This window comes from Arachis duranensis, chromosome 4 (genome assembly GCF_000817695.3).
Source record: "Arachis duranensis cultivar V14167 chromosome 4, aradu.V14167.gnm2.J7QH, whole genome shotgun sequence".
In the NCBI taxonomy this organism is placed as follows: Eukaryota; Viridiplantae; Streptophyta; class Magnoliopsida; order Fabales; family Fabaceae; genus Arachis; species Arachis duranensis.
The window spans coordinates 57432632-57458468 of NC_029775.3; the positions used below are offsets into that span (position 1 = coordinate 57432632).

A 25837-nucleotide genomic window follows, 5' to 3' on the forward strand; every position below is an offset into this window, starting at 1 on the left:
CGGACAAATAATAGCTCAAGTATATTAGACTATCCGTATAATTGGGAACAAAAATTAAATTATTAAAAATGTTTGTATAAAAGGATCGATAGGAACAACTGAAAAAGAAAACGTATTAAGGACTGTCACGGCAAATATTAATCAATGGAGATTTTTTCTTTGAGACAACTACCACGAAATATAATGACAGGCAATCTGTTATATCCTTACTAAGCTTCTTTGTCTTTTTATTTCGTTTAATCTTTATTTATTTTTATATGCGTAGACCCAATAATTTTCATTATTTTATCCTTTTTTTTCATTTTTTTTTTTTTTTTTTTGATTGTCTGGTGTTAAGGATGCAAATAGAGTGAATGAGAAAACACCACAAACAGAGTCACACAAAAATCTCAACTACTCATGCTACCAAGCATTAGAAAACAACTAGAGTTTAGCCCCTGCTTTGCACCGGTTTATTCATAGTTTTTGTTAAATTATTTAAAATATAATTATTAAATGCAATAAGAATCAATTATGTATATATTAGCTAACAGAAATCAGAAGTAATTGTTTGTGCAGTAAGAAAGAAAGAAGAGAAATTCAGATAAGAAAATTCTATGCTGTATTCAAAATGAATAGCTAGAATCCCCGTACACCCATTTATCTAAATGGTCCACCTTATATACATGACTCATACATGCATCTTATTGCAGCTCTAGCATAGCAGCTAGTTAGAAATCAGAACAACCAGTAATAACAAAAATTTATATATGCACTTAGTTAGGTAAGTTCTTGAAATTTGTTTTCTTGAACTTTTTTATGTGTAGTTTTAATACACTCTTCAAACTCGAGTAGGGCTTTGCCGTTAGAAGAATTGGCTCATGTTATCACAGAATATTGTAGGTGTTGTCTTGAGAAGAATTTATAATTCTAGGAGCAAGTTTTTGAGCCACTCCAACTCAGCTTCACATGATGCAAGACTTTGAAATTCTAACTCTATAGATGATCTGCTAATTGTGTGCTGTTTTCTGTATGTCCAAGAAATTAGATTAGTACCTGAAAACACACAAAAACCAGAAACAGACTTGCAATCTTCAAGATCAGTTGCCGAATTTGAATCTGAAAAACTATATAGTCTATAATTCTGGCATCTATGTATCATAAGTCTATGCTTTTTAGTTCATTGAAGGTATCTTAGAACTCGTTTTCAGCTTTCTAGTGAACAAGAAGAGTGAATGCATGAATTGACTAATCTTGTTCACTGCATATGCCACATTTGGTCTTGTGATGGTTAAGTATAGCAAAGATCCAATCAGTATTCTGAAGAATTAGGATCTTCAAAGGTATCTAAACCTGTTGAGAGGAGTTGAAGGGAAGAGATCATTGGAGTAGGCATTGAATTGGATCATGCCATTCCCAATTTGGTTAACAACTCATCAGTGATATACTTTGTTTATGAGAGATATAATTGTCCTAAGTTAGTTCTTTGAACCTCAATGCCCAAAAAAATTTTAAATTTCCTAAATTTTTCAAAGAAAACACTTTATCCAATGAATTGATTAAGGATTGAACTTTAGTAGCATTGTTCTCTATAATGATTATGTTATCTACATAGCACAAAAGATAGATAACTGAACTAGAATTTGTTTAACAAATAAAGGTGTGTAAGATTTAGTGTTATGAAGACTAAAGGAGTAAAGAGTAGTACTTAGTTTAGTAAACCATTGTCTAGGGGCCTGTTTCAATCCATAAATGGATTTATGCAACTTGCAAACATAGTTAGATAGAATTTGTTCAAAACCAACTGGTTGATACATATATAAGATTTGATTTGAATCCCCATTTAGAAATGCATTATTAAAATTAAACTACCTCAAAATCCAATTTTTAGATAAAGCTATGCTTAAAACTAATCGAATTGTAGATGACCAAATTACAGGACTAAAGACTTGCTCAAAATCAAAGCCTTCCTCTTAATGAAAGCCTTGAGCAATAAGTCTAGCTTTGTACTTTTGTATAGTTTCATCTGGATGCTTCTTAATGGTAAAAATTCATTTACTGCCTGTGGGTTTAGCATGATGTGGTGGTGGAACTACAATCCATGTCTTAGCTTTCACAGGGATTTGATATTCTTCCATCATCATGACTTTATGCCAATGAGGTATAGTAACTGCTATTTTAGTAGATTTTGGTGGTTGTTGTGTGTAATCAGGGGAAATAATGATAGAATTTAAGACTTTGGGATTGTTGTTGTTAGCCTTAGACCTAGTAACCATAGTGTCTATTAGCATTAAGTGCACAACGTTGAATATGAGGTAAATTTAGTTCAATGGCATCAGTATCCAAGGCAGAGTGTTGTATTTCAATGCTTGAAATTGGAATTTGGGAGGAATTTAGGGGGTAAATTAGAATTATGTAATTCATTATTAATGTCATTCTCAGTAATATCAAGACAATCAATTTGAGAATTAATGTGACTAGTGTTTGATTTAGAAGTAGTATCAGTAGTAATACGATGATGATCTGTATGCAGTAAAGAGTGTTTGGTGAAAGAGGATGCAAAATCATGATTATCAGTGTCATTAGTTATAATTCTATCAATAGAGTGAATAATTCAGAATATGAAAATTGAGTTTCATCAAAATGAACACTTCTTGAAATGTACATTTTTTCACTAGAAGAGAGGCATCTATATCCTTTAAAATCAGGTGAATTTTAAATTTTGATAATCTTGACACCATTACTTGTAAGTTGTGGTGTTTGTGGAGGAACCTTGTGTTGTTGTTGATTTTTGGGATGGAACTCGATCTGCATACAGGTGTTCTTCTAGATCTTGGCCTCTAATAGCAGCTAGATCTTGCTGCAGCCAAATTTTGTGATTGTTTTCACCCGATTTATCAGAAATAAGTGTGAAAGATCGTTGATTGATGATAAATGGTTGTTGAAAAGAATTTCCAGCATTGTTGCTTGGAGGATCAATATTGATGGTTGAGATTTCACCTACAGAATCCATGGTATAGAGAAAAGAAAAAAAATTTCTAAGCTCTAGATACCATAATAGAAATCAGAAGTAATTGCTTGTGCTTATAAGAAAAGAAAGTAGAGAAATTCAGAAAAGAGAATTGTTTTGTGTTCAAAATAAATAGCTAGAATCCTCATACATCCATTCATCTAAATGATCCATCTTATATACACACATGACACATACATCTTACTACATCTCTAGCATAGTAACTAGTTAGAAAATAGAAAAACCAATAAAAACAAAAAATCTGTTTGTGCAGTTAGTTAGGTAAGTTCTTAAATCTTGCTTTCTTGAACTTTTTTATGTGTAGTCTTAATATTAACGTATACACTAAATTAACCACATATATAGAATATACGTCAGAATATAAAATTTACATTAAAAATTTATAAATAACACATGTATATATACATAAGGAATTGCTAAGTCTCATTCCCCTGAAGTAATATTCCTATGTGAAACTAAGAACATTGCCTTGGCAGTGGAGTGAGTGGACCTAAGAGGGAAACAATGTGGTTTGGCAATTGTGTGTGGAAGGATGGGACGGATGTTTAGTTTTTTAATAAAAAATGCTTTTTCATTCACTTCAAAATGTCCACTTGCAAACAAACAAGTAATGGGAGGTTGTTGGGGTGTATCTGGCTACGAATGAGAATAGAAGAAGGGATCAATTCGCTACCATATTGCAGATAATTGAAAGGAGCAATAATAATCTGATTGTTATGGGAGACTTTAATGTAATACGGGCTCACCATGAGAAGGAAGGAGGCAAAGATAACTCAGCGAAGTCAATTCAAGACTTTAATGACTTCATTAACTCAGAAGAACTTGCTGGTGCGCAATTAGAATATCACAATTGAACTAGTAAGTGCACCGGGTCGTATCAAGTAATACATCAAGTGAATGAGGATCAATCTTACAAAGATTGATGGACTGAGCAACGATAGTCGAATGAATTACTCAGTCAGGCAAGTAGAAAATTATGTTTACAGAGTTCAATTGCATTAAACAGTAAAATCAGAGAATCAGAAAGCAAACAATAAATTGCTGTTAAATATATGGGAGAAAACAATTAAGATTTCGGAGTAATTTATTTGTCCGGATTAAGTTTTCTTACCAACTATTTTAATCATGCAAATTCATTTCATGGCAAACTGTAATTGACTAAACCCTAATTTCTAGTGATTTAGTCTCTTCTAACCTAATCAACCGCCAATGTCTTAGTCATTTAATATAGATTAGAGGGTTATGTTCAATTCTAGTTTATTGGCTACAGAACCCTAATTACCCAAATATAAAAGGATTATATGTCACATATCCCATTAAGTTCAAGTAATTAGCAATTTAGGAGGAATTTACTCTCAAGTTGGTATTCAATTGAGATAACTCTTCCGAGAATCACAAGAATGCATATAGAATAAAGGTTATTCTTCTGATATACCTATATTCATAAGATAAAGAACGATAATAATCCTTAAAACTGAATCAATACATTAATTAAAATAGAAAAATAATAGTCTTAATACATAGAAATAAATAGAGCTTCTAACCTTAACCAAAGAGGTTTAGCAGCTCATGACTTCGAGAGAAAACTAGGGTTCAAAAAATGTGAAAGTGCGGAAGAAAAAATTTGAAACTAAAATAAAATAATAAATTCTAAACCTAAAATATTTTATTTATAATTAAAAATAACTAAAATAAAATAAAATAGAATAATTAAAAGTTAAATCTAACTAAAGATACTCTTTTGATGAAGTGTGATCCGCATTGTTGGTGCTAAATGCCAGATTCGGCGTTTAGCACCCTAGGTGGCAGAAACGCTTCTATTCATTCTGGCTTGCTGGCGCTAAACATCAGGTCTGGCGTTTAGCTCCCTTGTGGAGAGAGAGCTCTCTCGCGCTTCTGAGCTGCTGGCACTAAACACCCAGGTCCGCGTTTAGCGCCAGCTTGGCAGCTTCCAATTCTTCTCTTTTCTGGCACACAAACTCTGCCAAACTGATCTGAACTTCACCTGAAATAATTAAAACACCAATGCAACTCAAAGTAGCATCCAAAGAGATTCCAAACACTAAAATAAGATTGAAACTCACTTAATTTGTATATAAAATAAATAGAAAATATAGATAAAATGCTCACGCATCACTTGCTAATTTAAGGTATGAAGCGGAGCAATTTACATGGAATAACCATCAATTTGGTAGCAACCTTATCTGGGAACGATTTGACAGGGTGCTAGTGACGAATGGGTGGAAGATAGCTTGGCCGAATGCCTTTGTAACACACTTAGAAGACCTTGGATCAAACCGTAGACCACTATTATTAAGTGCTGACAAGTAGGAGAGGAAGTATAAAAGACGCTTTCGATTCCAGGAAAGATGTTGTAAGAAGGACGAAGTGATTTCATTCGTTAAGAAAGCTTGGAAGATAGATATTGATGGCTTATCAATGTATAAACTGTTTGAAAAATTGAAAATTATCGACACAAACTAATGGAAAAAAGATCTACTAATAACTCCCAAACCAGAATTTGTGCATTAAATAGCGGCTGATTGATTTAGGAAAGGGAGACAGGGCCAATCCTATATAGGTTCGGGTGGTGAAAGTAGAATTAGAGAAGGCTTTGATGGAGGAGAAAATGTATTGGAGGGAGAAATCAAGATTGCAGTGATTGGAGTGAGAGGATAGAAACACTAAGTTCTTTCATTCCAAGTTTAAAAATTGGAATAAAAAAAATAAAGTATACATTTTGTAGGATGAATATGGCAATTCAGCAACTGATCGGAAGGGATAGCCTCGATTGCTCGACAGTATTTTGAAGAACAATTCTCATCAACCAATTCGAGGGATCCTAAAGAGGAAATCCAAGAAGTAACCATGGAAAATTGATGATACCACTAATAGGCTGTTAATTCGATCAACGACAAAGAAGGAGATCAAGTCTACAGTTTTCTCCATCAATCCATTTTCAGCACCTGGGGATGATGGATTTACTGGCAATATCTTTCAATTCTTTTGGGAAACGATCAAAGAGGATAAGGTTAAAGCATTAAGAAGTTTTTTTCCTGGAAGATAAAAACTTTAAAACATTTAATCACACAAATATTTGCTTAATTCCAAAAGTTGCTAATGCCAGTTCAATGAAGAAAATCAACCAATAAGTCTTAGTAGCAGTTAAAGGAAGACTCATTAGTAATAATATTCTAATTGTTCATGAATTCATGCATTTTCTAAAGAACAAAAGATGTGGTCAATATGATCTAGCCCTGAAGCTTGACATGAGCAAGGTGTATGACAAAGTTGAGTGGCCTTTTGTCTAGGTTATGATGAAAAATTGGGTTTTTCTAGCAAATGAATGGACTGGATCAAAGAATGTGTGATGACAGTTTCTTATTCTGTTAGTGTGGACAGTCAACCTCATGGTTTTTTCAAACCATGTAGAGGGCTGCGGCAAGGCAACCCTCTCTTCCCCTGCCTTTTCCTATTTTGTGCAGAAAGGCTCTCCCATTTGCTCAATAGAGGAGAACAAAGATAGGAGTTTACTAGCTTGAGATGTAATCACAGATGTCTAAAGATCAACCACCTATTTTTTGCAGATGACTCAATTCTATTTAGTAGAGCTAGTTAAGAGGACTGTCAGGGCCTAATGCATACCCTACAAGTATATGAAGAATTAAGTGGGCAAATGGTTAATTTAGATAAGTTGTCAATGTTTTTCAGCAATAACACTTCACTACAAACCCGAGAAACTTAGCCAACATTCTAATGGTTCCTCACATTGGAAATAAAAACAAGTACTTGGATTTACCTTCGCTAGTTTAGAGATAAAAAAAGGCCACATTTAATTACATCAAAGACAAAGTAACTCTAAAGCGTCAACATTGGAAAAGAGCATTACTATCCCCAAACGGTAGGAAAATTTTGATTAACGTAGTGGCTACGGTGGTTCCAATTTACATACAAAATTGCTTCAAGTTGTTAGGGTTTTCTTAGACAAACTACCTATTCTCTAATTTTGGTAGGGCAAAAGAAGAACAGAAACAAAGATGCAATGTGTAAGTTGGAAGATTACTTGTGTATCGAAAATACAAGGAGGTTTAAACTTTAAAGATTTAAAAGCTTTCAACATTGCAATGCTTGCAAAACAAGGTTGGAAGCTTATAATCCAAACAAACTCCCTAATATATAAGGTGTATAGGAGCAAGTATTTCAGGTTTACTAATTTCCTACGATTAGAAGCTGGTAATAATCCTTCTTGGGGTTGGAAAAATATTTTGGAGGGGAGGAAGGTGCTAGAAAAAGGACTACTCTAGACGGTAGGCAGAGGAATTTCAGTCAATATTCAGGTTGACTCTTGGGTTAAAGCATATACTGCAATCACACCTATATCTACCCTAATTCGCCATGGATACTAATTTAGGTCTCAGATTTAATTCTTTCTAACAAAGTATAGAACCAAGCTAGAATAGCAGAATTTTTCAATTCAGAAATAGCAAAAGCAATAATCAATACTTCAATACAAGAAGAAGAAGATCAACTCACCTAGATGAAAGCCTAAAATTTAATAATAAGATGAACTCTGGAATTTCTTCGGCGAGAAGCTGTTGGCAGCACAGAGTAGCAGACAAGCCAGTGATCATGACGAGATAACGATGCTAGTGTGAAGGAAGATGAGCTTGCTTCTATGATTCAGTGAGTAAGGTTGAGCAGCTGAGAGTGGTAATTGAAGGAGGATGAGGGAAGTGATTCAGTTAGTCATAGAGAATGAGAGATGTCAGAATAAAAGGCTGAGTTAGGTGAGTGAAGCAGAATGAGAGAGGTGAGGATTGGGTTGAGTTAGGTGAGTGAGAGAGAGTGAAGGTGAGTGACTGAGATTGGTTTTATTGATAAATCTGTTGCTGAATTCGTTTAGTTCGGCTTGATTAATTTTCTGTTGAATTAATGGATAAACTACTGTGCTCCTGCTATTTTGCTGAGATATTGCTGCTGGATTGTTCATTATTACTGTTTTGATGCTGTATGTTGGGCCATTGATTGCTATTCTGTTGCTGAATGATGCTGCCTTTCTTGAATTTGGATTAAATTGTCAATTCCTCAAGTTCAATTATCCATTTTGTTCTTGCTTCAAGTTTGACTGCTACTGATTTTTCAATCCATGTTGGCTCATTTGCCTACTTCCCATGATTAGATATCTGGTTTTTATGTTTTTAATTCTCAATGAATTCATAGAAAGTTTGAATTGATTGGTTGAATTGGGAAAATAGGCCAATTTATTGTTGAAATGCTGTCGGATTTTTCCTAACCTTATTTTATTAAGTGACTTTGTTATTTGGGGCAACAAGATTCTATTTGACGGATTTCTGTGTCAATAGAATCTTGTTTGCTAAATGGTTTTGGAAAACTCCTCAAGAACCTCTTTGAAAGTTTTGGTCATGCTTCTAACTTTCTTTGCTTACTTGTGATGCTAATTTACTTCTATGCATTGAATAGTTCAAGTGAATTTTTAAATTGACCATAAACTTGAAATTCTTTGGAAAATTTGAGCCTCTTTTGCATAAACTCACAAGTTTGAAGGTTTTTAATCTATGTGGCTAATTTGATTCATTCTATTCATGACTAACTTACATTAGGTCACATAGATCACGGGCTTTTCAATTCTTGTTTCAACTTGTGACTTTCACGCCTCATTGGAATTTGGTGTTCGAATGTTTTTTGGCTTACTTGTTTCTTTTTGTTTCTAACTTTGTCAACGCCAAATTTTTTTAATTTATGCCAATTACTTATGATTGATATTTACTTGATTATGTGCTCTACACATATATCTGCATTACTTCTTTTGGCATCTTGAATTTTATTTGAGAAGTGAATAGAAACTTACTTGTTTTGAAAATTTTGAAACTTTTTGGAATTAAGGAACTTGTGACTATGCACTAAGCTTTGATTTTTCTTCCATTTCTTTTACTAACTTTTCCCTTCTTTTTACATAACTTTTAACCTTTGTTTTTTTTTTTCAACTAACTTTTTCTTCTTCTTAACATAATTTTTGACTATGTTTTATTTCTTTTCTTTTCCCAACTAACTTTTTCTTTTTCTTCGTATGCTTTGACCTTTCTTTTCCTTATCAACTATCATTAATTTCTAACTTTTCTTGATTTTTAACTTTTCTTTTCTTTTTTTCAACTAACTATTTTCTTTTTACTCACATAACGTTTAACCTTTCAACTAACAATAACCTCTAACTGTTTTCTTTCTCTTTGTGCATAGTAACAATGCTCCTTCCTTCTTTTATTCTTTGATAAACAATCAAGTTAGCTTTTTTCATGTCCTGAATTTGATTGGAAGTTGTTTGTGTTTGATTTAGGCCCAGTTTGGCTAAATAACTTAAATAAGTTCTTTTGGAAAGGAGCTTAAAACATAAGGACTTTTATTAAAAGCAGCTTATAAATAAGTTATTTTGTGTTTGATTTTTTAGTTATAAAAGTACTTATTTTAAAGTTGTAGTGTTTGGATAAATAACGCAAAAGATAAATTTTTTCATAAAGGAGAATGAATATTAAAATAACCATGATAACAAATATTTTCCAATATTGAATGTTGATTTTACATAACCTAATCACTAATATTGTGTATGATATGGTAGGTAAAAATAAAAAATAAATATAAAATGTGTGTCAATGTACATTTTATTTCTGTTTTTTATTTTTTATTTTTACTCCTATTAGAACTCTCTTCTCCTTTATTGAGGTCAAGAACTTGTTATAATTAACTATGAAAATAATAATAAGCTATAAAATTACATATGAAAAAAAATAAAATTAAAACTAAAATTTCATACCACACTTGAATACAAATTTAATAATAAAAAATAGTGATAAAATGATAAAAAAAAATACTTAGAAGGAATATATGCAGTAAGTTGTTCAGATGTAATATTGTCCGAAAATGTGGTGGAGGATCAATACTTCCATCAGATGTTTCATTACGTAAAAATGGTGAGACTTAGAACATTGCGTGAGAATGATGGTGGAAGGTTAGTGCTTCTAGCAGACCTTGTGTGAAAATGGTGATGAAGGGTCAGTATTTTTCATAGAGTCAAGAATGAAAGTATTTTTTTGTTTTAAAATTAATTTTTTTAATTAAGTGGTAGAATGACTTCTCGAGAAGCAAGAAGTCATATATTTCTACTTCTTCAAAAAGCTGCAAATTAACTTTTCGGGAAGTTAAAAGCTTTTTTTAAAATAGTGCCAAACACATAGATTGTGACTTTTTATAATCCAAAAGTTAAAAAAAGTAGCTTCTGCTACTTCCCAAACGGGCTCTAAGGTTGATTCTGATTTTGAAGACGTTAGGTTAAAAAGATTTGGTGGAGAAGATGATAGAAATGTTAATTTGAAAATTTTATAAAATTTTAACGAGATTAATTTAAAATTTAACGATCGAATATTTTTGTCAAATAATATTCATCTTTTACGGATATTTAATTTTTTTGTTGTCAATTTGTTAGTGTTCAAATTTTTTATGACTAAAAATGACTATTTTTTATTATAATATGCTTTGAATTTTTTTTCAAAATGGTGAATTAATTAATAGTCACTTTTATACACAAAACTGTGTTTAGAAGCTATTTATTTCTATACTATTCTTTTATCTTTTTATTTACAGATATAGATATTAAATAATCAGTGTGGTATTAAATTGTTATATATGCAATTCATTCAGAATAATAACATAAAGTGCAATTTAACGGGCATAACAGTAACTATAATTGAAAAGTCATTATCTGGTTTGGATGTCTTAGATTTGCGGGTTGGGAATGTATGTGATTTTTTAGGTATGTGTTAGTCAAAATTGTTAGGATTGCTGGCTCTTGTCTGTATGTTAATGGGATAGTTTCGATTTTAATTAAATATATCTGAAAATCTTTATCCTTTTAGATATTTATCTTTAAAATGTGCACCCTCACAAATCAATAATTAATCTTTTATGGTGGGTGGATGTCGAGTTGAAGACATAATGAGATTTATCAAACTATCTTAATTCTTCTGTCTCTACACTTTTGTTATCTTGGAATTTATTTTAGTTTAATTCAGGCTTGTGTTTATATTTAGTTTAACAAATTTAAGTGTTTTTAAGATTACATTCGCTATATATTTTTAGAAAAACTAGACAATTAATAAATTGTTAACCAATTTTTAACCAAGTCATTTTTATTTCTATGCACTGTTGTTATTTTTGCTTTTCTTCTTCTCCTTTTTTTCTTTCTTTTTTTTTTTACATTATCATCGTTGCCATCATTATTACTACCGCTTCCTCCTTCTCTTTCTCATTTGATTTTTATCTCTTCTATCTTTTTTCTTTTTGTAACGATCTAATTTTTAGCACATCATAATCACACTAGAAATAAGGTGTTACCAACCTATTCTCCTAAAATTATAACTCCTTATTAATATAACATATGAGCCTGATTCGCCGTTAGAAACATAATACATTTTTGAGGTAAGCTTTTCTTTGTTTTAAATGCATTGCAAATGATAACAGTCATACACAATAAATTATAAATCATAATAAAAGACGTAAAGAAACTTAATTCACAACATAAATACGTAAATTTCATACAAACAGCAAGAAAGAATAAGGTAGCACTAGTCAAACAAACGTAAATAATATTAGCCCAGAGTTAGACACCTTTAGTATATTACATATATATAGTACAGACTCCTACTTATACATGACATCCTGAATCCTAACACATCTAAAAATTCTCTAGTTTGGAACTCATCCTAGATAAGTCTTATCCTTCAAGAAAAATTCTAACAAGAAGAGGGAAAAACACTCTAGACTCTATAACTTCACATACCATCATATGTCTTTTAAACGTACATATACTTTAAGTCTAGGATGTAGCAAAAAGAGCGGCACCAACTCTTTAACGGGAGTTGCTATCAGCTCTGCCTGTAGAAACAGTGAACGGAATGGAGTGAGAACCTATAATTCCCAGTAGGGTACTAACGAGGGTAATGAATCCTTCATTATCATAGGATAGCGATCTAGCGTAGAGGTAATTGATCGCATAATCCTTTTTATAAAAAATTATACGATCTTACTAACTTTTACTCCATAATCGATTTAGCCTTATTTTTCTTTTTATGTTATTCCTTACGATTTGCCTTTCATCTTTAACTTTAAGGTTAATCTCATAGTAGTCAATCATTAACAGACAATCATAGATAAGCCACACAATCAAAATACAAGTAAGTCATAGAGCACAACAACAATAATTCAAGCATAATACAAGATCCAAAAATTATGCTGCAGACAAGTATGATGCATGTCTAGTCCTATATAGGCCATGACTCATATATCGGTTGACTTCCCAAAACCCAACATTACCTGAGCGCTAGTCCTAAATATGACTTTTTAGATGTTCAGTTGTACAAGCCTTTATGATGAAACCATATCAGTTGACTTCTAGAATTGCAATAAGCCTTATGACATAGACATTCAGTTAACTTTTCTTTGCACTAATACACTTACATTTGAAAAATAGTTCTCAGTTTGTGGACATCCTTACTATTACATTCAAGCACTGAGTAAGCGGGACAAAACCCTTGACCTTGCCAGGCATTTAGTCATTCATTTAGCATTTTCAGTCATTTCATTCATCTTTCTCAATTTTCTATTTTTAGTTATTTAAGTCTTATGAATAGTGCCATTCAGTTGACTTTCAGTTGTCTCTTGCTTAAGTCTTATAGTTGGAGTCATTCACTCGGCTTTCAGTTTTTAGTTATCATTTATCATTTTCCACTTATCAATTCTCAGTTCTCTTTTCTCTTTTTTATTTATTAACTATGCTGTTCTCAATTTCTATTTATTCTTTATCAGTTCAATTCCTCATTTTTCAATCATCAGTTTTCAGTTATCACTCCTCATTTTAACCTTTTTTCATTACTTGTCCTCTTCTCTTTTAATCAGCAATTATTCTTTCTTCAAAAATCTATCTGTACCTTAAATCTGTTATGTAAATGAGTTTTAAGTTCTTGGCTTTAAATTACGTTTTCTATACTTCTTTATTAAAAATTACCATTACGCCCATGATCTTCTCTTAATTTTATCACTATGTCCTAAGCTTTTATTATAATTACATTTATGTCCCTTATACTTTATTTAAGTACATAATTATTCTTTAACTTTTCATATTTACATTTTGTCCCAGAGCTTTTATCTATTTATATCTTAGCCCCTTATCTTTTTCATAATTACACTTTTATCACTATACTTTTACATAATTACATTTTTATCCCTAAAATCTTGAATGAATATTTTTACCCTCACATATTTTATTAAATGACCATAATATCCTTGTGTCCTCAAATCACTATTTTAACCTTAATCTTTTATTAAAAGACCATTTTATTTTTATTAATATTTTACCTTATCACCTTTTTCTCTTGGACTAAATCTTCTTCTACTCTTACTACAGCATTCCTTTTTCTTTTCTCTTTTATTTCTTGACATCTTCCTTAAGCTTTTTTTTAATCTTTTCAAGCAACATTGTTTCAATGTATTAAACTTTCAAATTTACTTCACAAATTAAAATTTAAACAAGATTTGAACAAGGTTTCTTATAAGCACCTAGCCAATTCAGCCATGGTACTTCTAAGAAACATCAAGCTTTAAGTTTGCAATCAACATACAAACATCACCAATTAAGCATTTAAATACTCAATTTTATTCACCAAAAATAAAATCATTAATTGTAGATCAAACATACATAATCATACAATTATTTTAAGTAAATCCTTACTTTGATTCCAAACCTTTTAATCACTTTTTAGAAGCTTTTTAACACCAAATTTTACCTATATTTTAATCAAAAATAATTTTTAACACAAAAAAACTCTTAAAGCTGAATTGCTCATGAGAAAAAAAAGGAGAGTTTTACTTACCCTTTGAGTTTGAGACTTGTGGCTTTGAATTTCTTATAACACCTAGAGCATGATTCATACAAGGAATAGAACAAAGTATGATTACTCCTTTAATGTTCCATCCAATCGAACCTTTTTAAACAAAGAGAAATAGATTTTCTTCACCTTTCAAGTTAGAAATTGATTGTTCTTTGTTCCTTGAGGCTTTTAGATAGGATTTCCTAAGCAAAAAATCAAGAACATGAAGTTTTCTTCATGACGACCATATGGCTGAATTTCAAAAGAGAAAAGGAGAGTTATACTTCAATTTACCTTCAGAAAATTGATATGAGGATGAAAAGAAAGATGAGAAGAAGACTTTAATCGGTTTAAAATTTTGATTTGAATTTTGAATCCTTCATTTACCAAGCTTGAAAGTAAACTTCTATGAAGGTTTTTCTTTCTTTTTTCTCTCTTATGGTTTCATGAAACTTTAAGAAAGTAATTTGGAGGAGTGAGAGAGAGAAGATGACCGAAATTTTATGAGGGATAAAGATGAACTTTAAATAAAAGTTAAATTTTATGAATAATTATTAAAGATAGATATATTTGATTCCATACTTTTACTTTATTAGACTAAATATCTTATATACTAGTATAAATGACACTGATATCAATATATTATGATTATCACTATTCTAGAATATCTCTAGAGTGTTCTAGTGCCATAGTACTGATCTGGGAATATCGATAATAATTTTTACTGGTTAAAATTTTGTTATTTAATAAAATATTATTATTTATTTTTGTATAAATTTAAAATTAACTCGTTAAACAGAGTCTAACTGTATCACTCAAATTTTGTAAATTTTTAGCATATGAAGTCTGGAAAGTTCGTTATTGAAAATTTAGGTTATTACACATAATCATTATCATCATCATTAAATATCACACACTTAGTTAACCGACTTATTCAACTAATAAAATATATTTAAATATATTTTATATTTAAAAGATATATTAAATTATTGTAAATAAAACACATGAATGACTAATTCTCTTATATATTAGTTCAATACCACATAATTATTTCAGTGATAATAAAAATACATTATTTAGTTAGAAATGACATAGAAATTTTTTGTAAATGACAAAAAATCTTTAAAGAATCATAAGGCGAAAACCTAAACTCACTCAACTAACAAAATATATTTAAATATGTTTTAGAACTAAAAATATATCAATTTGTTGCAAATGACACAGGAACAAATAGTTCAATGATAAGAAAAGTACATCATTTAGTTGAAAATAACATGTTAAAAAATTTTTGTCTCACGGTTAAAAATTTTCGGTGTCAAAATAAAAGAATTCATGTGTCACGGTTAAAAAGTTTCGTTGCTATTTTTCTGATAAATTCTATATAATTCAAAATTATCATCCTTATTTCACCCTCTTAACCAGAACATATGTCACGGTTAAAAAATTTTAATGTCAAAATTAAGAAATTTTATATATCATAATACTTTTTCTGATAAATTCTATGCAATTTAAAATCTTTTTTGTTATTCTTCTTCTTCTTTTTCATCATCTTCTTTCTTTCTCTTCTTTATCTTCTTTTTTTTATTTCACATTTTTATAATTTTTTCTGTTTCATCTTTTAATAAGAATAAAAATAAGAAAAAATAAAAAAATCAAACAAAAATTAAACAAAAAAAAAATATTGCAATAATTATTTAAAGAAAGAAAAAGAAAAAAAATAAAAAAATCATCAACAATAACAATAAAAGAATCACGATGATAAATGTGATTGTTTTTAAACCTATTTAAATTTGGTTATTTTAAAATTTATATAGGAAGTATATATTCTATAGAATGAAATATCTATAAAAAAATTAACAATACTAATACATTATATACTTAATCAAGTATATTTTTTGTTTTTAGCATATGTAAGAAATTTAAATTAACCTTATTATGTTAATTTGATTTAAATTTATCTAACGTTTATAATAAGTTTAAATTTTATTCTTACTATTAACTTTTTTATTTTTTTTATTATAAGTACTGGAGTTAATAGTCAAAATCGTCTCTGAAAGATATTCCGATCTCTATTTTGGTCTTCAAAAGACAAAATTAATTGAAATCGTCCCCGAAAGATACACGACTTGGTCACGTTAGTCCTTCTGTCAATTAAAAGATGACGTGGTGGGTTAATGCCACGTGTCACAAGATGATTGGTTGACGTGTCAAATCAATGACACTTGGCACGCCACGTGTCACTTGACATGTAAAAAAGTTATTTATAATCAAAATAGTCCTTGAAAGTTCAGATATAAGTCATTTTCATCCCTAAAATTTAAAAAAATTAATCAAATTAGTCTTTATATAAATTTTTTTATTTTTTCTTCATAATATTAAATTTGAAATATTTTTTGATATTACTAATTTTAATAGAAATGTAATTGACAAACAAAACATTAGTAATTGTATCTTTTCTTCTTAAAATTTTTGATAGATTATAATATTTTTCTTTTAATATCACTACCATTACATCCTATATGTAAGTAATACCGTAATGGAAAAAAAAATAGTGGTATAACTTTGTTTAGGTTAACATACATAAATTTTGATTTTGAGCATATATATATATATATATATATATTCCAGCAAAATATAATAATGTAAGAAAAATATTTTAGAGCATAAAAGAATAAGAGAGATTTTAAGAAGAATTAAAGGAGAGATAATTTTTTTTGAAAAATTTTTTAAGAAGAAAAGATATAATTACTAATTTTTTATTTGTCAATTACATTTCTATTAAAATTAGTAGTATCAAACAATATTTCAAATTTAATATTATGAAGAAAAAATAAAAAAATTATATAAGGACTAACTTGATTAATTTTTAAAATTTTAGAGATGAAAATGACTTACGTCTGAATTTTCAAGGACTATTTTGATTATAGATAATTTTTTTACATGTCAAGTGACACATGGCGTGCCACGTGTCACTAATCTGACACGTTAACCAATCGTCTTGTGACACGTGGCATTAACCCACCATGTCATCATGTCACGTGGCACTTAACATGACACGTCATCATCCCAACCGACGGAAGGACTAACGTGACCAAGCCGTGTATCTTTTAGGGACGATTTCGAGGACCAAAATGGAGATCGGGATATCTTTCAAGGACGATTTTGACTATTAACTTATAAATACTGAATTGTTATCATCGTCTCACCATCATCACCTCTCACACCATCACTGTACGCACCATTCCCTTTATCTAACACTACCAGTACACTCATTGTCATCACCTTTAACTCATCGCTAGCACACCTCACCCACTGCTACACCACTCAAATTTACATTGTCAACAAGCTGAAGAGTGAAATTGATGGAGAAAAAAAAAGAACCAAACAACTTTGCTTTTAAAGGTAATGGTGTCAACGATGACAGTGAATTGGGGTGGTATGATGTGGTGTAGGATAAGGTGCAGTCGGGTGGAAATTTGATAGTGAGGACCAGATTTGTTGATGTGATGGTCACCATGATGGATGATGTGGTAGAAACAAGTTTGTGAGTACCGAACCGCTGAGATAACTAATTTCATAGTTTAATGGTTCGATTGGAGTTGAACCGTAATTGAACTGATATAATTAAATATAAAATAAATATATATTAAAATTTTAATATAAAATTCAAATATTTAAATATAATAATAATTTTTAAACTAATAAAATTTAAAATTTTATAATTTTATAGAATAACTTGTTTATAATTTATCTTTAAAAATTCAAATAACAAAGTTTATAATAAAAAAAATCAAAGTATACATAATTAACAAATACATTCCACCAACAAAAATAAAAACAAAAACAATAACAAACTTTTCAACTAAATAAAAAATTACTACTCATCACAAATCATAATCATAATCACATATCAGACACCACCAGAATTCGTTAAAAACAATCAATAACAATCCATATTCCTGTTAACAATAATCAACAGTCAAAAAAATAATCAGAAAAAAATAATTAGCTCACAAATGAAATTGAAGAAGCAATGGGGAGCTGGAGGCTTATGCCAAGGAAAAAACAAACGTCAGTGATGTAGGGAAGAAAACTGCGACATAGCGCTGATGAGAAGAACAAATGCAAATTACAGGGAGGGATCGGAGAAATCCGTGACAGATCTGAAGCATGTCAGCGAGAGTTAAAAGTGAATGAAACTGAGTGATGCCGACATGATGAAGATGCTAGTTCGACTGCAACGTGAGTTTTCTGTGAGAAGGGCGTGCCGCCGACGTGCCTTTACTGTTTGCTTTGATAGGGTTACAAAAATTAAGGTTGAATTTTGGGAAGAGAGAGAGAAGAGAGAAAGGGATATGTTTGCTTCTAGCTGCACAATTTAAAAACTAGGGATTTTGGGGAGATAGAGATGGGCTTCTGGCCTTCTGCCCATTTGGGCTTTCTTTTTTTTTTGGGAAAGAAATCATAATGACGCTGTTATAATGTGGAGGGTTAAGTACGATTTTGGTCCCTAACGTAGAGTTCAAAAATTTATTTCATCCTTGGCCTTTTTTTGACTACAAAATGGTCCCAAAGATTTAACTTAGTTTTAAAATGGTCCTTTTTACCAAGTTTTTATTTTTATTACCAAATTATCCCTAACTAAAAAAATATAAAATAAAAAAAAAATAAACGGGGAAAGGGGGAAAGGAAGGTCGCGCTTTTGGGGGGGAGGTGCTATTTCCAAGGAAGAAGGGGAAGGGGGAAGTGAAGGTAAGGAATCACTACAAGAGACACGCCGAATAGTGGCGGTTTTTTAGGGATTTGTGGCAGTTTTTAACTGCTGCGAAACGAAATTTCAGCGGTTCCACAAGCGTTTTCAATTAAGGGGTGGAGATTTGATTTTGCGACGGTTTTGGGAAACCGCTGGCACAACCGCTGCAAATAAGTAAATTTTAAAAAAATATGATTTGCAGCGGTTGCAAAACCGCCGCTATTTTAGTCAGTGAATTTAAAAAAAATCTATAGCGGTTTTAAAACTACCACATATTTGGGTGAATTTTTTTTAAAAATGCGATGGTTTTGAACCGCCGCAATTATCATACACGAGCTTTAAAAAAACACACCAATTATGAGTGATATTATTCAAATTGTAAAAACTTTCTAAGAACTTTCCAAAAGCCTTTTTTTTTTTGTAAATAAAAAAATACTTAATCAATTAAATGTAGAATTGTAGCTACCAACACATATAAAGCAAATGTAAATGGTTTGCCAGCAGAACCTTTTCTTTAGGTTTTTTAAGAACAAATTCAGCATACAAATCCTTCAGAGCAATCATGACTATAGTTATCAATGACTCTATAATAGCTCCCTGCAAAATAACACGCTCCTTCAATCATTCTAACAATGTCATGGAATACAAAAAAAGTCTATCTATACAAGTTGACATATAGATTAAACCAAACATGATTAGAATATTGCCTTCAAAACTTTCAGAAGTTATAATCTCTTGGGAATTCGGCATTTAATACCGAAAATTATTAGCAAGTCGATACATCCCATTGCCTCTCCCAAAATTAAAATTGAAAGGAAAAAAGGGTAATGATATACCCTCCCAATCGCCTTCCTAAATATCCTCCTAATTCCTAAATAAGGTTTAAAAAGAGAAAAACCAAAATGCCAAAATTAAAAAAAGCAACCACATTTTTTTAATCATGGTTACATGAACTATTTATTGGACCTAAATGCTTGGCATATTATATCTTAAAGTTGTTAACAAACGTATAGTCTACAGAAGTCTACATCACAGTAGCCAATTCCAAAGCTCAAAAAAATAAACATGACAATATCAAGTTATGCAGTTAGACTAGTCTTCAAGTCTAAAACAAAAATCTTCCAAGTGAAATAAGTTACTATAAAATGTTGAAATTACTAAAACTTGATAATTTTGTTAAATTCTGAAACAATATTATATTCAATTTTCAGTGACAAATATAATAAATAGTGTTGGATGATTCTTATAATTGAAAATCACAATTTGATCAATTTTATGCAGAAGATGACTCAAAAGTCAACATATATTGGCTCTTAGGTGCATGCAAAAATAGACTGTTAATTCATACGTGAAGTGGTGAATAAATTTATACACACAACAATACAAACCACCACAGTTCTCAATCACTGAATCAAATATTCTACAGAATTTATTAATTCGCTGTCTTCTTACCTTCTTGTTAAGTCTTCTTGGTATCATAGAGCTAAGGTCACGATTTCATTGCGGTTCCCGTTCCTTTCCATATGGAAAAAAGAAAAACAAAAAAGAAATAAGTAAACCAAATATACTAAAATGGTATCTAATAAATTCAAAAACACCAATCTATATGTTAATCAAAACTAACATAGTTTCTAATAAATTCAAAATAAAAATGCATTAATAGATAATTGAATTATCAAAAATGCATTTAGATACAAAATGGCGTCAATGATGCTGGATTGATAAGTGGTAATTAAATATCAAAGTCTACATTAGAAATTACATTTTTTCATATTTAAGATCGCTTCAAATAGCATTGCTTTTTATAAAATCATAAAAAGAGAAAAAGTATTCAAAGAAAGAGTGAATAACACACAAGAAGAACACTAAATGGAGGAGACAAACCTGCCTTCGAAAGGGAGTTCAAATACTCCTTATAATTTACTAATTATCCATCCTTAGTATTGAAGAGTAAAAAAATGATGGCCACCACCTCTTTAGTTCTCCTTGTAGACAATAACCAATTTTACTCTAATAATTCAATGATTATAAATAAAACTGGAGACATAATAATCAAACCAAAAGGACAAGAACATACCTAAATATTCAAGTTGCAAAACAATTCAGTGACAGTGATTAATTAGTACTATAATATTGTGTTCTTTTAAAATCATGTTAGCTATCTCTTTGCAAAACTCATGTGAAAAACTTTCATGAAAGACATTCCTACATTGTCTTTTCTACTTCTTCTGTGGATTGCATATCACCCAAATCATGGTCCAAGTCTAATCTAAAAATATTTGTACAAAATTCTAATGAAAAATGTTTGTAAAACATTAATACTCTAAGAATTCAATCATGAAAAAAAGTTTAAATGTATAATCATGTGATAGGCCATGTAAAATAAACGAACCTTAAGAAATATTGATCTAAATTGTGCCATTGTGGATCTTTAAATATATTTCCAAATCTAGCTACTTCCGTGAGAAACCACTAAGCTCATCCCTACAAATTGCCCTAAAACCAGAGATAAATAACATAAAAAGAATTTCAAAACTCTGAAACGCAACACTCCTTTTTAAATGCACTAAATCTTTTGTTAGCCTCAACAAGATTAATTTGCTCTTTAAATGCACTAAACCTTTTCTAAATTCTTCATCCAATTCCGTATATACTACTACATGATCTAGAAGAATTGCATAAAGTTTCAAAAAGGGGAAGTGATCGAAATTCAAACTCGATTCTTACAATCTTCTATACTTACACTTATGCTCCCTTCGATTGCAACAAAAATCACCTGTTAACAAATTCATTATTAATCAATAATTTGACTTGCTTAATAAAAAATTTAACAACTGCTAATTCAATTAGACATATCTTCCTTGAAGCAACATGGTTATTAAGCTCTCAGTTACTAAGCAAAGTAAGATAAAACCCAAAGCTCATAAAAATCCATAAAAATAAGCTAATTCCAAAATCTAAAAAGATAGAATGACCGTGTTTGAGGAATCATTGTCATCATCCTCACCCATATTTTTGAAGTTCCAATCAAAGGAGAGGACACCCAGAGGCTCTAAGCAGGGCACCATAGCAGCCAGGAAAACCAATGTAATAGGTGTTATTTTTCACATCAGACTGTTAATGAATGCATAAATTAGACAAAACAAAAAAAAAACAAATCATTTAATGCAAAGAAATAGATAGGAAGCACAGAGAAATTACCATTAAAAGAAACTAACAATGATAAAAATTACTTACGACAAAGCTATCCAGTTCTCTTGCTGCTGCAGCCTAAACCAATGAATTTTATTTACAGCACTTGATACAATCCATGCCAATGCCACACATGCACCAAAAAAATAATCTACCAATTTCCTTGCCCCTTCTGTAAGAAAAACTTTTAACTATCACTGTACCAACCTAGTTTTGGGAGGCTGGGACAAGCAAGAAGTTAATAACCTTTAAATCTCAAGTAACTTTTTAAGACTGAAAAGTAACCTCAAATTGAAGGCGGCACCCTCTACATAGAATTTTGAGGAAAAGAAATTACATAGAAACAGATTTAGACATCAGATAAAACCAATTAAGATATATAAAAAACACAATCAACACATAGAAACTTGGAATTGGACTGCGAAATGGGTAACACAACATTGACATAACACGTTCATTATCTATTAAGCCAGATGCTCACAATTTGAATTTTCAAATGGGTTCATACTAACTAACTTACTGTGCATGGGGTTGTTTGATTTTACAATGGGAGAAGAAACTTCAACAGAGGAAAAAAACAATCATAGAAGATCTCATACCAACTATTCTGAGTTCCTAATCAGTGACAAGTCAAGATTACTCAACCTGTAGACGCCTCTAAGTATATGAATATTAGCTCATTTTGTCACTCTCTCACACAAACATACATGAACATGCACACTCCTTTTTTGAGACTTCTTATTCTAGGTACTCACTTAAACATCAGAGCTAGATCAAGGAGGCAATCTCTTGATTGCATTTACCCATGATTTTCTAGACATAACCAAATTTGTCAATCACTTGATTACATTCACCCCATGATCACCTAGACATAACCAAATTCTGTTAATCTCTTAATTACTGCTATCAAGCCAAGAATATAGTACCTTGGCATAACTGATTAAGGAATTAACTATCAAAGCCCTATCTTCCCCGAACCCAGATAGAATGACTAGTAGCTAGCAATTATATTTAATAATTTTAACAGAAACCAATTCCAAACATATGATTGCCTATAGAGATTTCAAGAAAAATACAATGACAACATGGTTATTAAGCTCTCAGTTACTGAGCAAAATAAGATAAAATCTAAAGCTCATAAAATCCATAAAAATAAGGGAATTCCAAAAACTAAAAAGATAGAACCACTATGTTTGAGGAATCATTATTAAAATCCTCACTCATATTTTGGTCCTCCCTCACAAATTAATAATCTTTTACTAAATCAACATCAATTACTGCATTTAGTGAGAAAAAAACTAATAAGTATTTCATCAAACACTTGGAATGTTTGAGAATTTGAAACAATTCAATTAAGAGAAACTAAAACTTATTAAATATTGTTATATCAAAGAGCAAATCAATCAGAATATCAGAATAAAAAATAAATAAATGAATAGAAAGGAAAGGAGAAAGACACCAGAAATAGAAGATGAGTGAAAAAAAGAAGAGAGTGCAAAAATTGATAGCTTGATAACGAAGAGAGCAACGACGTCGTTGCCGGAGGAGATGTGCTGAAGGAAGATGCGCTTTCTCTCTCGATCTCAGAAACTTAGGTCGCGACCAGAACGATCGAAGGGCAGTGCGTGGGTGACGGATTGAATGGAGATTTGTTTGCGGGATTCGCAGGTAGAGGTAGACTGAATTGGTAGTGAGAGAACCCTTAAAAGTTATTCACCATGTTTCAATCAGGGAGGGAGAGAATGGGTTGGGGTTTGATAAAAACCTCCCAAATTAAAATTGTCTAGCTGCGCACTCAAAAACCTCAAGTTGAACCGCCCCAATTCTTCCATTCACAGCGGTTTGATAAACCGCCCCCAAATTACCGCCGCAAACCTCCGTGTGTCTTGTAGTGAATCTCCACATCGCCGCTGCTGCTCCCCGCCGCCGTTGCTCCTTGCCATCGTTATTGCTTCCTCGTCGCTGTTCCTTTCTTTCTCACACACTCAAACTAACGTCAAGAGAGGAGAGAGCAGAGGGAGAGAGAAAGAGAAGAGAGGATCGGAGCCTTTCTCGTCACCACACCCGTGCCCTCGTCGCGATTCGCAGCACCGCTGACCACCACAGCGCCTTTCTCATCGTGATTCACAGCCCACGACCACCGCATCGCTGTTCTCGTTGCAATTCCTGGCGTTGCCACCACTGCTGCAGCCCTTTCCACGCGATCCGCCACCACCACCGCAGCTCTCCTCCCCTCGCGATTCGCAGTTCACTGCCGCACCCCCTCCTCCCCCACCACCACCGCAATGCTGTTTCAATTTTTTATTCCTTTTTCTTTAATTTTTCAAATTTAAAGGAAGGTGTTTTGCTTCTATTTATTCCATTATTGTTGTTGTTGTTGTTGATGATGATGCTTCTGGTTGCTTTTGATTATTCCTTTTATTCCATTGTTGTTGTTGATGCTTCTTGTTGCTTCTGCTTCTGCCTGTTTCTATTTTTATTTCTACTTCTGATTCTGCTTTTGTTATTGTTCTGATTTCATTATCTATTGTTATTGTTGTTGTTGTTGTTTTTCTGGTTGTTGTTGTTTGATTGTTGTTATTCTGCTTCTGCTTTCTACTTTTGCCTGCTTCTGTTTTCTGCATTTGCTTGTGCCTCTGTGATTCTGTTTCTGGTTGATTTTGGAAAAGAAGAGGGAGGGGTATTTTTGTCCAAAAGACGATTTTAAAGCTAATTTAAACGTTCGGAACCATTTTGTAGCAAAAAAAAGGTCAGGGACAAAATAAATTTTTAAAGTCTACGTTAGGGATCAAAATCATACTTAACCCTAACGTAAAAAACAAACCGGCCGATTCAGTCAATTTACTAATTAACTGTCAATTCGATTGGTTTCTGCACTAATTTTTTGCAAACCAATTTTAAATATTAATCGGACCAGTCAAAAGATCGATTCCTGAATAATTCGATCAAACTACCCGGCCTAATCCGATTTTTAGAACATTGAATAAAAGGCAAATTAGAAAATAGAAGATAATAGTAACCGAACCCACAAGTATCATTCTCTCCAATCAATTAAGACAGGAAATTACTTGATTCAGTGAGGGGGCGGGTTGTCTTTGTGGCTAGTTTCACTACAATGTGGGATGAGATACGTACAAGCACACATGCACATACACGTGCGCGCCTACGTGTGCACACATATATAATTACAATAATTATTATATATTAAAAATAATAGAAAAATAAATATAAAAATATAAGATTATAAATTACGATTTTAATTGAATACATATATATTTTTATTCAAATACATATATGATATTACTCAACGGTAAGGTTAGAAACTTAGAATACATATGGGCTGTGATGAGTATTAGAGAAAGTCCTGTACCACTCTGATGATTTAGTGTTGATAAGTTTCTCATAACAAAAGAAAAAAAAATAGAAAACGAATTATATTTTAAATAATATAACTTTTTTTAAATAAAAATTTTAAATTTAAGTTTCAATTTTTAACTTTAAAAAAAATTAAAATACATATTTTCAAAACCTACGCGTAAGAGTAGTACGAGTTCTATATAAGATAGAGTAGGGTGAAGTGGATTGAATAGTTCAAAATTCGTCTCTACTTGTCTCTTTGTCAACATTAAATTTGATAATATGTAGATTATAGAAAAGCAAATGTAGCAATTAGAATTGAAATTTATTTCGAACACTAAGTATAAAATTAAATAATATTAAAAGTTAATTAGAATTTTAAAGCTTCTCATCAATGTGAGTGAAAAAAAAATGCATATATTCTCCTTTATTTTATAACTAGTGTATGACCAGACGTTAATCTACTTTTTTATTTATTAAATTAAATATATGTAAAAATAATAGATATAGCATTGCCCAAAATAATAAGCATCTTATTATACTTAGAAACAACAAAATATAATTTTTATAGATTATATCAAATAAAATATA

General features: G+C 31.1%; 1 protein-coding gene and 1 long non-coding RNA gene across 3 annotated transcripts in view; one reads left to right on the plus strand and one right to left on the minus strand.

Annotated features, from left to right (window-relative positions):
• Window positions 1–25837, plus strand: part of LOC107484500 (1-aminocyclopropane-1-carboxylate oxidase homolog 12) — a 29437-nt gene that overhangs the window by 2991 nt on the left and 609 nt on the right. The window lies entirely within an intron of this gene.
• LOC107484501 (uncharacterized) lies at window positions 309–14454 on the minus strand. Its single transcript, XR_002374015.2, has 5 exons — window positions 14239–14454; window positions 14092–14147; window positions 13948–13989; window positions 3757–5015; window positions 309–2979 (listed from the first exon to the last, which is right to left on the minus strand). It is a non-coding gene; the product is annotated as an uncharacterized LOC107484501 (long non-coding RNA).